Raw genomic sequence first — 11,251 nt, forward strand, 5'->3', positions numbered from 1 at the left:
GACAAGTGTTCTGGAAGGATACACAGAAAAAGCACAGCTTCAAGAGTTGCAATGTGTGGGTTGGGGAAGAAGAGTCGGGGAAGGGTTAAACGACGATTTGACTTTTTTCCCCCAAGAGGAGAGTGAGTTCATATAATGCTTATGTAATTAAAAAAAAAAAGTCATCAAACATGTATAAAGGAAAACGGGGGTGGAAATGCTGGGTGACATGAGCTGTTTAACTTGCTGCCAGGCTTACAGAATTAGGGCACTTTTCTGAGGATAAGAACATCCCCAGGCTGTTGCCCTTCCCGGTGGTTTCCATGTGTGCTCACATTTGGCATTGTGTTTGCAAAGCACTCTCCTCATTTTATTCATATTCATAAAAAACAGCCTTGCGGGCAGGCAGGGTCCAGATCCCTCCCTCTTTAACAGAGGTGAAAGTGGGAGCCCAGAGAGGTGAAGGGATTGGCTTGGGGTCACACAGCAATTCTCAGTGATGGCACTCAGAGTTCATCACTCTTGGTCCTGGGCTGCTCCTTCCCTATCTTCCTGCTCTCTGGAGCCTACATCTGTAGCTCCTTCCTAGGGAGGTCCTCAGCCTCCCACTTCCTTCTGACCTCCCAACTGCTACAGGAGCTGCTGCTGCTTGGTCAGATGGTGCCCCTTCCCCCCCGCCCCCCAGCAGTATCTTAGGATAAAAATAAACCATCCTGTTCTCTTTTCCTGCTGTGCCAACTGAGGGGGAGCCTAGCCAGGAGGAACAGCAGATGGAGTGGGAGCAGAGGGGAAGGGAAGGAAGGGGAGGGGAGGGGAGAGGAGGGGAGGAAGGTTGTAGGACAAGGAGAGGGAAGAGCCACACAAAGCCGGGCACAAAGATTCATGGCGAGGGTTCAACCAGGCTGGTTCAACCCAGGGAGCTCAACCTGTCCCCCCATTGAGAAGCAGCTTTGGATTTCCTTGGTGTGTCCTGCAGGCTGGACCGTGGGGGTGGAGAGGGCTTGTCACGGATGGAGACTGAGGGCAGCTGCGAGCCAAGAGAAGGGCACCTGGCTTGGCAAGCTTCCCAGAAGAGCTTTAAGAAGCATTCGGATGTACCAGGCAGAGATGTTTGGTTTAGAAAGCAGAACAGGGTGGTTGTGGGGTGGGGGGAGGGGAGCTTTGGGACCTCACCCTTATCCTCTTCCTAGAGTCCAAACAAATCCTAGTGTCACTCACTTCTGGGCCTGGCAGTATGGTGGAAAGAGGCAAAAGACCCTGCTCTGTCACCTGTTGTCTGTGTGACCTTGGGTGTGTCATTTTCATCTCTGAGCAGCTCAGTTTCCTCATCTGGTAAATGGAGACGATACCTGTAGTAGGTGGTATTGAGTCTTCTTTGTGTTCTCCTGGTTCAGAGGTTCTCAATCTTGAGCATGGATCAGAACCACCTCTCAGACTTATTAAAAGATTGCAGGGGTTCACAGCCAGTGTTAAGAGTCGGTCTGGAATGGAGTGCAGCCATTTGCATTTTTAACAAGTTCCCTCGGTGATGCTGAGGCTGCTGGTCCATGGACCTCACTTTGAGAACTACTGCCCTCCCTGGGCATTGACATTTCCAGATAAGCAGTTGGTTTCCTATTGTAAGCACTTGGGATCAATTGCCTTGGGGTTTCCCTGGTCTTGAAAGCAGGCTTGGTGTAGGGGTGCGGAGGGTCCACTGTATCTGGGAGAGTTAATGCCCAGAATACTATCAACTAAATAGGAATGAAAGGTGGAGGACAGATGCCCCAGCCTCCTTGCCCTTGGGAGGGACAAATCTGAAAGGCGGTGTAGGTTTTTCCAGTTTTTTTAGAGGGATTAAGCCCCAGGTGCCCCTCTGCCGCTGGCTTTCTTCCCCCCCCCCCCCCCCCCCCCCCCCCCCCCCCGCACGTGTTGAGTTCAACACTGCCCCACCCCCACCCCCCAATAAGCTACCCGCATTCTTTCCAGAAACAGAGTCTGTTTCTGGGAGGGGCTCCCCCTAAGAGTCAGCAGAGCTCATGCATGGGAAGGTACAATTTTCTATATCTCAGCGTCCCTGACAAAGGGAAGGGGTTCTTGGCAGCTGTAGCAAGTTCTGGGTTCTAAATGGAGCTCAGCCAGAAACTTTCTATGTGACCTTGGGAAAGTTACTCTCTGGTTTTGGAAATTTTCCCTCCCGATGTGTGATGAAGGGCTGGTGTCCTAAGAGTTCTAAGGGTCCCGTCAATGCTAAAAATAAGTGAAGATTATCAACCCACTAGACAAGCGGCTCTGGTCTGTGTTTGGGGGTGGGTGAGGGTGTGAGGCCTGTATCAGCCAGAAGGTGGCGCCAACGTCACGTGCGAAGACCCTGGCCGCCGGTTTTTGGGGACTTTCTAGCTACATCCCACTCTCACTTTGGAGAAGAGGCCTTTCCTGCCTCGGGCCCACTAGGCCTGAGCCTCCTGCTACCTTCTGGCCTTTTGGAGGTCACCCTCTCCCCTGAAAAGCATTAACTGCATTCCTACTGGGCACGGAGTCGCTGAGAGTGCTCACGGCTTCAGTGCTCTCTATGTACTAGGCACGGTGCTGAGAATTTCCTAGGCACTGTCTTAGTCCAGAGGACGACTGTCCAGAATGCACGGTCTCATGACACCCATTTTACAGATGATGCTCGGAGGCTGAATGACTTGCTAAGTTCTGAAGATTAGAGCCGGGATTTGGGCCGAACTAGGCTGACCCCCAGACTGAGGATTTTGCCCCATGCTCAAGTAGGGGAACAGGTGCGAATCTCGTGGGGCCATTAAGAGTCAGTGTGACTGTGCAGGGGCAGGTGGAGAGAAACCCCGGAGCGGCTAACCTCCAGGGCAGGGGTTTCAAGGTGACCTGCATAGGAGCCACAGAGTGAGGTGGGGCCCGGGCGAGAAGAGTCAGGAAGGCACAAGACTAGGACAAAGTGGGGAGGCTCTGCCTATTTTGGGGGGAGGCAGTGTCGATGGGTCCCTTTCCATGTTGCCCTGCAGGAATGGGAGTTGGATATTGCTTTGAATCCGGATTTCCATGTGAAATCTCCTAGTGTTGAAATGCTACCAGCTCCAAGGATTTAAAATTTTAAAAATTTAAAAAGTCGGTGAGAACCCAAGAAAGTGTGTCATAGGGGGTTGGAATTAAAAGAGACTGGGAACGTCATTGTGCCTGATCCTTTGGTTTATAAGTATGGAAACTGAGGCCCTGGGTAGGGTCCAGAGCTGGGTGAGGCCGCCTGTCCGAGGCAGGCTCTCTCCTCCCTCCGCATCCCAGCCCGGAGGCTGGAGGAAGCTCCTGGGGGCCCAGGCTCTACCCACATCTAAGGTATTGAAAAGCTCTAGAACTCAGAAATTGTCCTGGGTCTGCCTTGCGCTGGGTGTCTGAGTCCTTTTCATTCTGTGATACCCCCCTTCCTGCTCCCCACTGCTCCCCACTCCCGACTCCCCACCACCCCCGACAGGCAGGCAGATGCAAAACCCTCCCCGGCAGCCTGCAGGGCCTGCCGAGGCTTCCTTGGGCAGCAGAAGTTATTAAAGACTCTGCACCAAGGATTTCTCTCCCCCAGAGTGATTCTGGAACAGAAAATTAAAAACCCACTGGCAAGGGTGGGGAAATACAGTTTTAATTTACAAAAAAAAAAAAAGGGGTGGGGGGAATCCCTTGCTGTGGTCCTGGAGTCTGGGGGCTGGACAGGAAGGCCCTGCAGCTCTGGTAAGGGAGGGGGGCTCTGGGAGGTGCTCAGTAAGGTCAGTGAGCAGCTTCTGCCCAAACAGATGAGGCCGGTGGGCAAGGAACGCTTCTTCATTCCTGTCCCCCTTCCTATCCCGCCGGCTCCCTGCCTCTCTCCCCACAGACCCGGGCGTCCTGCGGGGCCTCCTGCTCCGCGACTTCCCTGCGGCTCCCGGCCTCCCTCCGGGACTCCGCCCCCCCCCGCCGCAGTCCCCGCCCCCCCCCCCCCCCTCTCCCTGCCGTGGGCTCGCTCCGTGCCCATCCGCCTCCTTCCCTCTCCCTGCAATTCCAGCTCCCCCTGTTCTCTTTCGAACAAATGTTATTTTGGCTAATTATGAAAATCATACCGGTGCATTGCGCCGCCCCCATCTAAGCAATAAACAGGGAAATAAGACCACCTGTAACCCTCCCCACCAAGCCCACCTGCCACAAGGTACAGGTCCTCCAGGCTTGTTTTCTGTGCCAAAAAAAAAAAAAATTTTTTTAACTTTGGCTATTATTACATACACTGAGCTGGAAGCAGCCTTCTCTGCCTAGCAGTATACGGTGGGCGTCTCTCCATGCGGATAAATATAGATCAACAACATACTTTTTAAGTGCTGCATAGGATTCCGTGTAGGGCTGAGCCTGCTTCATGTAAGGACACTATACGGATGGAGATCTGCATGGCTTCTCTCTTGCCTTCTCCTCGTGAGGCCCTTCCTGCTGCCTCTCTTTCTCTGGGCCTGTCCTCTCCCGCCTTCTCCCCTAGGGTTCCAGCCTCCTTTCTCACCTCCTGCCTCCGGCTCCCTCCAAGCCCTCACCCAGCTGAAGGGTGGGGGGGGCCGCCGGTGTTTAACACCCGCTCCCCCGTGTCAGACAGGCGCCAGCTCATTAGGCCCTGTCCCCCCAAGTGAGGCAGGCAGGAGCCACAGTGGCAGCGAGAGGCCTAATTGAATGTAACTAATTATTCACTCCCTTAAATGGGCCTGGGAGGGACAGAATTACTCACTCTGAACTGGGGAGACAGGGAACTGGCCGGCTGGCAAACAAATCCCGGGGCCTGCCGAGCCAGCTCTCCTTGGAATACTAATTAGGCAGGAGCCACAGGATTCAACTGGGAACGGAGCGCCTCTCTGGTCCCCCTCCTACCTGGGAAGCTGGGGTGGGAGGAAGATCCTTGGGGGAATCCAACAGGAGGCCTGGGCCCACCAGGGACCCCAGGGAAGGGTTAATGTGGGGAGGAGGACTGGGGAAGTGAGATGAAGAGGGAGTTGGAGGCCGGCAGGGAGAGAGGCAGGAGAGCACAGCTGGTGGGGCCAGCCGCAGTGGATGTGCTGGACTAGAGTAGCCCGAGGCCAGGTGGCAGGGTGCTAGGAAACCGCCGCCCCCCCCCACCACCCAGAACTGCAGGGACCCGCTGGCTCCTGGTTCCTAAACCCCTCGAGTGACCCAGGCCTCATCCCTGACCAACGACAAAAAATGTCTGTAGGCTGGGGACCTTGATGCTGCTTCTTCGGGCATCTGGCATTTTTAGGAGCTTCCTATGATGGTAACATCTCCCTCCCCAACCACGAATGAAAACCTTCGGCTTTGGCCTTAGTTGGGGTCTCTGCTCCCCATTTTTGAATTTTTACCATTGGTGGCTTCCCTTCCTCCACTCACTTCTGTCCTCTTACCCGGCCCCTCCCATGTGACCTCCAAACCCCAGCCTTCCCCATCACCCAGGAGCATGAAGGTTGGAGGCAAGAGGGGCTGTGTGGCTTGGGCTGATAAAGGTGACTTGGTTGGAAGAGGGAGGAGAGGGAAGAGGGCCTGAACGTGGCCCCGGGGGCTCTGAGCTGCACCGTTCGTTCGTGGCTGTTCCTGGAGTTGGGAGGTTGAAAGGTCAGTTCGGAATTGTGCAGAAACGGGAAGAGGGATGGATCAGGCTACGGAGAGATGCAGAAAGAAGGTAGAGGCAAGTGCGCGTGCATGCGTGTGGAGGGCACGGTAATCATGACTCTGCCTACCGTTTATGTGACTCACAGAGCGTCTCATGTGATCCTGATAACAACCCTTGGAGGGAAGATGGGTCATCCTTACAGTGGAACAAGGTGACGCTCCGAGAGGTTGTGTTAGTGGTCCAAGGGAACCCTGGGCAGCCAGTACCCGATTTCTGGCTCTCCTAGATTCTGAGTCCCATACTCCCTTTTTCTACGCTGCTTCAATTCTGCTATTGCATTTGTAATCTCTTTCTAGCAGGTGTTGGTGTGGGCGTGCTACTATTCTGTGCGTGTGTGTGCATGCTAGTTAGATGTGTGTGTGCATGTGCTCTCCCTCCTGAAAGGGGCTAGCTTTCCACGAGCCTCCCACTCCCTCCCAGCACGTGCCTCCTGCTGACCAGTAAGAGCAGGAAGGAGGGGGAAGCCCCCCCCACTGCTTCTTGGCCCCTCTTTCCTCTGCCAGCTCAGTGCCCTCTCAGCAGGAGAAGGCCTCCCCTTGTGGGGGGCGCTGGTGAGGGGTGGATGAAGGCGATCATCCTGCCAGCCAAGTGACAAATAACCTCCTTTGTAACAAGGGAGGAGAGAGAACCCCACCAGTTCTAGGGCAGGGAAACTCCCCCCTTTGATATGCTTTCCTGTTATACACCCCCCCCCCCCAGGTGGCAGGGAGGGGACAGCAGTCACATTCTCCCCTCTCCACGCGCCCCCCCCCCCCACCAAGTGTGGGACATTACACAGGAGCTTCATGGAGGGGCAGCAAATTTATGAGCCCAACACAGATTCCCCAATCACCGCGCTGGGCAATCCATCTTTCCGGAGCCAGGGACGAAATGAAATTATCGTGAAATAAATCTGTATAGATGATGGAGGTACTTGTGGGGGCGGGGGCGGGGGCAGCCACGAGTGTGAGCGGCAGAGGAAAGTGGGGCTCAGGCGGGGGTGCCCTGTCCCTCCTCCTAGCTGGGACCCAGAGAGAGGACTCTGCTGACTTTCCTCCCTTTCAGAGCTTCGGCTGGGGGGCCTGTGCTTCTTCGTGTGTACCTCCAACTCTTATCTGTGGGGCTGGAGGCAGGACCCTCAGGCTCATGATTGGGTCTGAGTCAACCATGCTTCTGGACTCCCGAGTCGGGGGTCCCTGAGAGGGGCAGCACAAACCCAACTGGGCAGCTGGGCCAGAGGCGGTGGGTGGGAGTAACAGAGTCAGGGGTAGGCCCCCGGTCCTAGGTGACACTCCACATCTTCAGTTACGCACCTGCATGGAGATGTTAACTCCGTAATTTCCAGGAAGGAGGCTCTGGAGAGCCAGGAAGGGACCAGTGTGTCCAGGCTGCTGGGAGAGCTCAGGGCAGCCCCCGTTTGACAACATGGTGGAAGTCGTTCAGTTATTTTAAGTTATTTTAAAATACTCTACGGCAGGACTGGTGTGTTTCAGTTGAAAGTCAGGCTGAGAACAGAGTAAGGGTTGGGGCGGCAGGTGCCCAAAGCCCTGGAGCCCCCCTCCCTCTCTTTTGGTCAGCATGGTCTGCCCCCCCGCCAAAGACACTGCATGACCCTTGGGATTTAGGCCAGGTGCATCAGGGGAATGGGCCCAGTGCCGAAGGGCACACAGAGACTCGCTGAGCCCAGAGTGCCAGAGCATTCCTGCCTCCCCCTCCCGGCTCCCAGGGGACCCATGTCCACCCCGAGCACTGAGCTGGAAGTGGACGCAGCCAGCCGGCTGGGATGCAATCATTCGCCTCCTGAGCAAGGCTGGCCCTTGCCAGAGGGGAACAACGAGGGCCGAGGCCTTGCTGGGGTCGCTGGGCAGGACAGGCTGTCCCCAGGTTGCCCCGGTCTTGCCCTGGGACCCACTTTGCTTCCCTTTCCCAGGAAGACTTTGGGGAATGATAAGAGCCAGACAGCCAGTCCCTCAGCCCACCACCGATGTTGCAGGCGGGTGGGGGGCTCGTCGTGATGCTGCCCCGAGGTACATGGTGGCGGGGGGCGGGGGGGAGATGGCATCCAGACGCACTCTCACTCTGGAAATGAGATTTGCCTTGTTATCTGTGCTCGCTCAGGCCGAAGGCCTTGGGCATTTACTAACCCATCCACAGAGTTAAGAAGTGGGGAGGGGCTAGAAGCAGAAGGGTTGGGGGGAGCTGAAACAGGCTGGAGTGGATCGGATACCTGCTGCAGTGTGCATGTGTGTGTGCATGCATACGTGTGGGTGCGTGTGTGTACACACTCACGTGCACCTGGGTGGTATGTGTTTGTGTGTTTTTGTCTCTGAAGGTGTGTATTGTCCTCATTTGTGGGGCTGTCCATGTGTTGTCATTTGTTTTTAGTGTGTGTGTGCTTATGTGCATGTGTGCACAACCACACACTCCTGGTGGCTTTGTTGGCCCGCAAGCCCGTCACAGTCCAACCTCCTCTGAAGCCTACAAGCCTGGAGATAGCCGAGGGGATGTAGCCAGGTGGGCTGGACACCCAGGGGGCCGTCTGGGGCGAGCTGGGCCCTGGCAGTGGGGGCCGGCCTGAAATCACTCGAGAGGCCAGGAGAGTGGAGAGTGTGGACTGATTGAGGAAGGGGAATTAGTGAGGAGACTTGCAGGGCCCTGCAGGGGGTGGGGGGGCCTGGCGGCTTGATTAGAGAGCAGGTGCAGCTGGGCATACCTGAGCCACAGCAGGGGCAGGAGGCAGGCAGCCTGGGGGTAGCAGGGGAAGTCCAGGGATGGAATGGGGGGGCACTGGTGACCCTGAGGGGAAGAGCTTGGGGTCCCGGGGGGAGGAGGGGTTGGCCTGTATAGAGCAGATATCCCCATCACCCCCCAGTTCCCTCCTACCCAGAGCTCATAGTGGACTAAGATTCTGTCCCCTAATCCTCACAACACGGAGGTGGGCTCTGTCATTAGCCAGGTTCCCAAATGAAGAGATAGATGCCCAGAGAGGTGAGGGGACTTGCCTAAGCGGGCACAGCTATTAATCCAGGGCAACTGGATTTGAGGGCCCTCCTTTTAAGCGTTATGTCACTATGCCTGCCCCCCTCGCCTTTTGCTGTATCACCTGTAGGGAGAAGGGACAGGGGACAGGTTGCAGGGACAGAAAAAGAGAGATTGAGGAATCAACCTCACCAGCAAAGCAGACTGACTGGGAGATGATGAAATAACCATCCCCGGAGGTATGCAAGGTATGACTCACTGACAAAGGACTTCTGGCAGGATAGGACACGGGGTTCCATTTTCTCCACCATGGTAATGTGGATTTGAGTCAGAGCTCCTGGGTTTGAATCGCAGCTCCTCGTTTGTGTACTGTGTGACCTTGGGCAACTTGCTAGTCCTCTCTGTGCTTCCATTTTCTCCTGTGTAAAATGGAGGGGTGTGAGGATTGAATGGGAATGTATGGAAAGTGCTTCGAACAGTGCCTGGCACATACCAAGAACTTTGGCGTGGTAGCATTTGGGGCGGAGTGGGAATGGATGGGAGGGTGTGGAGGGCCAAAGAGAGCTGGTGGGAGGGATAGGACTTGGGCTAAGCAGAAAGCAAGGTGGAAATGCAGATATTGTCTCTGAGTCGGGGTGCAGGGGACCCCCTGAAGATCTCTAGGCTTTGTCTACTCTGTTTTCATCCAGTCCTCACATGTCCTGGGGCCAGTCTTCCTCCTTCCTCTCTTCGCTTCCTGCCTGGTTGTGGAGGCCGAGAAAATTAAGGCCATCCCACCTCAAGTTTAGCTGATGTGGGAAACAGAGGCAGAAGAAAATCATTAAAATTCCGTACCTACTAACAAGCCCTTGAAACAGACAGAGTGGCTCTCCCCTGGGGACTTAACTGCCCTCACCTTGAGATTTTGCAAAGGACAGTCGTAGCCTGACCGACCTCCTACCCCAACAGGTCTGACCAGGATCCTGTAAGTCTACTTTAACAATTCCTTTATCTCTAAACCTCCAAGATAGTGTCGAGAATCATTCCCAAGTATATGGCCCACTGATACACATCTAAAGGGTCTCACGAGAAGATTTTTATTATTGGTAATAAATAACCTTTCTCCCAACAATAGCTAGCCCCTCAAGGTCCTGGAGACCTTATTTCCAAAAATCCTTGGAGACTTACATCGTCCATAATCCCCTCTGTCCTCACCCACTGCCGAGTCCACCCCTACTCTGCCTTTAAAAACTCTGACTGTAATCTTGTTCAGGGTCTAAGTCCCTACTCCACTATGTCGGGTATACATGGTCCCAAGCTTAAGCTTGTCATATAAATCCTCGTGTGATTGCCTCGGTGCTTGGCTCCTTGGTGGTCTCTCGGACGCGAAAACTTGGGCATAACATGGGCTCTCCTCCTCCAATCTATTCTCCACCCTCATTAATCTGACCCCATCCCTGCCCTCATCCACAGCCTTCCAGGACTCCCCTTTGCCTACAGAAGTGGTTTTCCAAGTGCGCCAGGAGAACCCAGGAAGTTATGGGATACCATCAGGCAGTACATGATCTGGGTCCCTTGGGAAGTCCCCAGTTCTCCTTCAGTACTCGAGAGGACATCTCGGGTTGGAGGTGGTTTGTCTTTCACAACTCTCGCCATAGAGAGATCGGGCTGAGACCCAGAGCCTCTAGCAAACAAACCAGTACATCTGGTTAGAACTCAATAACACAATGTGGTTTTTTGTTTTGTTTTGTTTTAAAGACTTTATTTATTTATTTGACAGACAGAGATCACAAGTAGGCAGAGAGGCAGGCAGAGAGAGGAAGGGAGGCAGGTTCCCTGCCGAGCAGAGAGCCTGATGATGCTGGGCTCAATCCCAGGACTCTGGGATCATGACCCGAGCCAAAGCCAAAGGCTTTAACCCACTGAGCCACCCAGGTGCCCCCACAATGTGTTTTAAAACTAGATTTTCCCAACCATTTCCTTCTCAAAACACCTTCTGCTCGGGTCTCCTTTCCACCATTGTTTCTTGTCTGCTTCCTCTTCACTCATGGGCTGCTCCTTCTCAGTATCCTGTGTTGGTTTTCCCTCTGCAGCTGGCCCTTTAGAGCTGGTGTACCAGGGGTTCTGGACTCTGTCCAGTCCCATGGCCTTGAACACCATCCGTGATTCCCAGATGCCTCTCTCCAGACCCAGAATTTTCTGGCTGTCTTCTTGACATCTCCCCTTGGAGGTCAACAGGTATCTGAACCGGGAAGTCCAAAGCAGAGCCTGGAGTTACCCCACAGCCCGCCTCCCCTCTCCCCACTCGCGGGCTGTTGCTGTAGACCGCTGAAACCTTCAAGAGTGCTCCTTGATTGCGCTCTCTGGCTTGCCTGCCCCGTCCAATCCATCAGCCATGCCTGTCAACTTCACCTGCGGAACATATCCTGAAACAGCCACTTCTCTGTATTGCTTCTGGCCCTGGCCCGAGCCGCCGTCATCTCCCCTCACCTGCACATCGGGGTAGCCTCTGCACTTGTCTTGTGCTTCTACCTTGCACCCCAATAATCCACCCCACAGTGGCCGGAGCAGCTTTTAAAAACATTAATCAGATTATGTTGCTCCACTGCTTAAGTCTCAAAGGGCATTTTCTATGCTTACAGCAATTCCAAGCTCTTCACTGAGGTTTACAAGGTC

This window comes from Mustela nigripes, chromosome 7 (genome assembly GCF_022355385.1).
Source record: "Mustela nigripes isolate SB6536 chromosome 7, MUSNIG.SB6536, whole genome shotgun sequence".
Taxonomy (NCBI): domain Eukaryota; kingdom Metazoa; phylum Chordata; class Mammalia; order Carnivora; family Mustelidae; genus Mustela; species Mustela nigripes.